A 5,215-nucleotide genomic window follows, 5' to 3' on the forward strand; every position below is an offset into this window, starting at 1 on the left:
TTCACATTTGAAAAATCTTTAAAAAAAGAAAAAACAATAAATGCTTGACTTTATTTGGAAATCACAAGATTGCTAATGGGCAAAGGCCAAGAAGTCACGTTTCAATTCAGATAAACCTCACAGTGATGATGGGGTTTCCAGGGCTACTGTCTAGACTAAAAAGTAAAATTCAGAATCATATGTGAACAAATGTATTGATAGCATTTTCTGTACATTAAAATTTTCTTATTCTTGTGACAGAATCAAAAAGTAGCATTTTCAGTACCCCCTTTGATTTGCTGACTAAGTTTTCTTTTGACATTATAGGAGCCAGTGCTAAAAACCATTGGGTTTTATTAGAATTCTAGATACATGCCTAATATAAATCCCAGTTAATCTAACTTTCTTTAATAGTCCTTCATTGAATTAATCTCCTCATGTTTGCCTCTTTTACCTGTGTAATCTCTAGCCAAGTATTCTACATGATACCAAATGGCTAAAGATATAATATTTTCCTGAATGAAATGGTCTTTCTGCCGGTGTATCTACATGCCTGCTGTGAAATAATTATGAAACTAATCCTTCGTGATATAATGTTCAAGTCACAAAGAGAGTTTAGTAGCTACAACAGAGGTAAATCAGAAAAGGCATATAAAATTCACTTGATAAAGTATCATAAAGTTACACAAGGAAAGAGACAAAATAAAATAAATTCCCCTAATGTACCGCAAATATCAACCGCCACACACTACCTACAAGCCATATGTTTTTTCCATCTGTTCTGCTATCGTCAACTAAATTTATAGTATTTGGGCTATGAGAAGGATTGTCAAGCCCTAGCTGGGCACGATTTTAAAACCTAGGTGTTACTGTTAGTTGTTTTTCTTTCCTTTCTATTTTTTTTTTAAAGAAGCTACCCATCTCTATGCTCATCCCACCATTGATAATATTCCTTGGATTCAGATTAAGAGTCCTCCAACATTTCTGAGGAATGTGAGTTACTCCATAGGAAGCTTTGACTAGCCCTGGAGACACTGCTTACTGGTCTTTCAATGTGATAACTACTAACCGAGAAACTGGAACTTCTAAAGGCCCATATGAATCTTCCAAGGGCATAAGCGTTGGGCCTGTGGCCTTTGATTGGTGGATTACTGTGTGTGGTAGGCAGAATTCTAAGATGACCACTAATGATCCAAGCCCTTGTCTAAGCCCCTCCTCTTGAGTGGGAGAGGAGCCAGTAACTTTATTCTAGCCCATAGAATAAGGCACAGGTGAGGAGATAGTCACTCCCTTGGTTAGGTTACAGTATGCAGCAAAGGTGATGGATTGTCACTCCTGTGATTACATTACATTCTATAAGACTCTGCTTTAACAACCTGAAGCAAGAGATTCTTCTGCTGGCTTTGAAGAAGGAACTTTCCATGTTTTGAGGGGGTCTGTGAGTGGGCCATATGGCAAGGGACTGCAGGGGCCTATAAGAACTGAGAGCAACCTCTAATCAACAAGAAAGTGGCGACCTCAGTCTTACAACCGCAAGGAACTGAATTCTGCCAAAAGCACGTGAGTTTGGAAGAGTATCTGGTGATCCAGAAAGGATCACGTTCTGCAAGACACCTTGATTGCCACCTTTGAGACGCTGAGCAGAGAACCTAGGTAAGCTGAGCCTGGACTCCTGACCCACAGAAATCATGAGACAATAAAGTACATTGTTTTAAACCACTAAGTTTGTGGTAATTAGTTATACAGTAATAGAAAACCAATGTACTGTGTGTGAGAATAATTCCAATGCTTCTTAAGTATGAGAAAACAAAGCCAAACAATGCCTGTCACGTCCTACTTTCTCTCATGAGACCTGGGTGGGCCTTGAGAAAGAAATACTAAAATATGAGCAGATAGCCTCATCCGTGTTTCATTTTCCTCCAGGATTTGACCTTTGGTGCCCAAAGAACATAATATATGGCTTTGAATTTTTCAAAATATTAAGAGACAAATAGCTTCATTAAGTAAATGGAGTGAATACTCTTGCATCTTTCAAGATGTATTTAAGTAATTTTCCTACAAAAGCAACTTCAAATGGATCAAAATTACATTTTTTAAAAATTATAAAAATAAATCTTAAGATGGATTCATAGATGTTGATGTGATGTTTATTTATTAGCCTGTGACATATATGAGGCTCTTAAGAGCAAGGACAATGGGTAGGTGATAAATAATGCCACAAAACATATAGTATTTTGGCCAAGGACTCCATGGAGTAATGCAGAAATTCTCCCATGAACCTAGGACCAGAAATCACTATTTTGAAGACACACCGTATAGCAGGAGTCAGGGATGTTAAGACTAGCCATAATGGCAATCCAGTGAATAGGAGAAAAAAAAAAATTCTCAAATTATGAGGAGGAGATCCCAAAACCCTAACACTCTGTGGTATATTAGATTATGGTTTAGCAAACATTCACGCCCTGCTCCCCACACAGACAAATTTATTTTTCCCCACCCTGTTAATATTGGGTTTGGCCATGTGACCTGCTTTGGCCAAGTGAATATGGATGCAAGTAACAGTGTTCTGGCCCTTAAGAGGCATCACTCCTCTCACAGCTTCCAGCTTCCACCATGCGATAAACTTGTCCCAAAGTAGTCACTGTCCCCTTTCTTTCTTTCCTGTCTCTTTTAATGACCTCTCGCTTTCGTCAGGTATGATGTCCTTGATGTCATTCCACAACTCATCTTGTCTTCGGTCACTAGTATTAAATGTATGAAATCTATTCTTGAGATGGTCTTTAAATTCAGATGGGACATACTCAAGGTCGTACTTTGGCTCTCATGGACTTGTTCTAATTTTCTTCATCTTCAACTTGAACTTGCATATGAGCAATTGATGGTCTGTTCCACAGTCAGCTCCTGGCCTTGTTCTGATTGATGATATTGTGCTTTTCCATCATCTCTTTCCACAGATGTAGTCAATCTGATTCCTGTGTATTCCCTCTGGTGAGGTCCACGTGTATAGTCACCATTTATGTTGTTGAAAAAACATATTTGCAATGAAGAAGTCATTGGTTTTACAAAATTCTATCACGTGATTTCTGTCATCATTTCTAACACCAAAGCCATATTTTCCAACTACTGATCCTTCTTCTTTGTTTCCAACTTTTGCATTCCAATCACCAGTAATTATCAGTGCATCCTGATTGAATGTTCAATCAATTTCAGATTGCAGAAGCTGGTAAAAATCTTCAATTTCTTCATCTTTGGCTTTAGTAGTTAGTGCATAAATCTGAATAATTGTCATATTAACTGGTCTTCTTTGTAGGCATATGGATATTATCCTATCACTAAGAGTGCTGTACTTCAGGATATATCTTGAAATTTTCTTTTTGATGATGAATGCAACACCATTCCTCTTCAATTTGTCATTCCCAGCTGAGTAGATCATATAATTGTCCAATTCAAAATGGCCAGTACTAGTTCATTTCAGCTGACTAATTCCCAGAATATCAATGTTTATGCCTTCCATTTCATTTTTGATGATTTCCAGTTTTCCCAGATTCAAACTTCCTATATTCTATGATCAAATTATTAATGGATGTTTGCAGCTGTTTCTTTTCATTTTGAGTTGTGCCACATCAGCAAATGAAGGTTCTGAAAGCTTGACTCCATCCACATCATTAAGGTGAACTCTACTCTGAGGAGGCAGCTTTTCTCCAGTCACATTTTGAGTGCCTTCCAACTTGAGGGGCCTATCTTTAGGCACGATATCAGACAACGTTCCTCTGCCATTCATAAGGTTTTCACTGGCTAAGATTTTTTTCAGATGTAGACTGCCAGGTCCTTCTTCCTAGTCTTAGTCTGGAAGCACAGGTGAAACCTGTCCACCATGGGTGACCCTGCTGGCATTTGAATATTGGTGGCATAGCTTCCAGCATCACAGCAATACGCAAGTCCCCACAGTCAACAAACTGACAGACACGTGGGGGAAACTTGCTCTTGAATGTCTAGTAGCTAAGGTGAACAGAAGAAATGATGAAGTAAAAGAGCTGAACAGAACATTTCAAAGGGTGGCTTGAGAAGATAAAGTATGATAATGACATGTGCAAAGACCTGAAGTTAGAAAACCAAAAAGGAAGAACACACTAGACATTTCTCAAGTTGAAACAACTGAAAAAAGCATTCAAGCCTTGCGTTGCAGTACTGAAGGATTCTGTGAGCAAAATACAGAACAGCAGGAAGCATGAAAAGAAGGTGGAAGGAATATACAGTTACTGTACCAAAAAGAATTGGTCAATGTTAAATCATTTCAGGACATAGCATATGATCAAGAACCAACAGTACTGAAGGAAGAAGTCCAAGCTACACTGAAGACACTGGCAAATAATAAGGCTCAAGGAATTGACGGGATACCAATTCAGATGTTTCAACAAATGGATACAGTAGTAGAAGTGCTCACTCGTCTATGTCAAGAAACTTGGAAGACAGCTACCTGGCCAATCTACTGGAAGAGATCCATATTTATGCCTATTTCAAAGAAAGATAATCCAACAGAATGCAGAAATTATCAAACAATATCATTAATATCACACATAAGCAAAATTTTGCTGAAGATCATTCAAAAGTGATTGCAGCAGTACATTGACAGGGAACTGCCAGAAATTCAAGCCAGATTCAGAAGAGGGCGTGGAACCAGGGATATCATTGCTGATGTCAAATGGATCACGGCTGAATGCAGAAAATACCAGAAAAGTGTTCACCTGTTTTATTGACTATGCAAAGGTATTCGACTGTGTGTATTATAACAAATTATGTGAAGAATGGGAATTCCAGAACACTTAATTGTGCTCAGGAGGAAACTGAACATAGATCAGGTGGCAGTCGTTCGAACAGAACAAGGGGATACTGCATGGTTTAAAGTCAGAAAAGGTGTTTGTCAGGGTTGTATCCTTTCACCATACCTATTCAATCTGTATGCTAAGCAAATAATCCAAGAAGCTGGACTATACAAAGAAGAACGTGGCATCAAGATTGGAGGAAGACTCATTAACAACCTGAGTTATGTAGATGATACAACCTTGCCTGCTGAAAGTAAAGAGGACTTGAAGTACTTACTGATGAAGATCAGAGATTACAGCCTTCAGTATGGATTACACCTCATCATAAAGAAAACAAAATTCCTCACAACTGGACCAATAAGCAACATCATGATAAATGGAGAAAATATTGAAGTTGTCAAGGATTTCATTTT

This window comes from Trichechus manatus, unplaced genomic scaffold (genome assembly GCF_000243295.1).
Source record: "Trichechus manatus latirostris isolate Lorelei unplaced genomic scaffold, TriManLat1.0 scaffold00056, whole genome shotgun sequence".
NCBI lineage: Eukaryota > Metazoa > Chordata > Mammalia > Sirenia > Trichechidae > Trichechus > Trichechus manatus.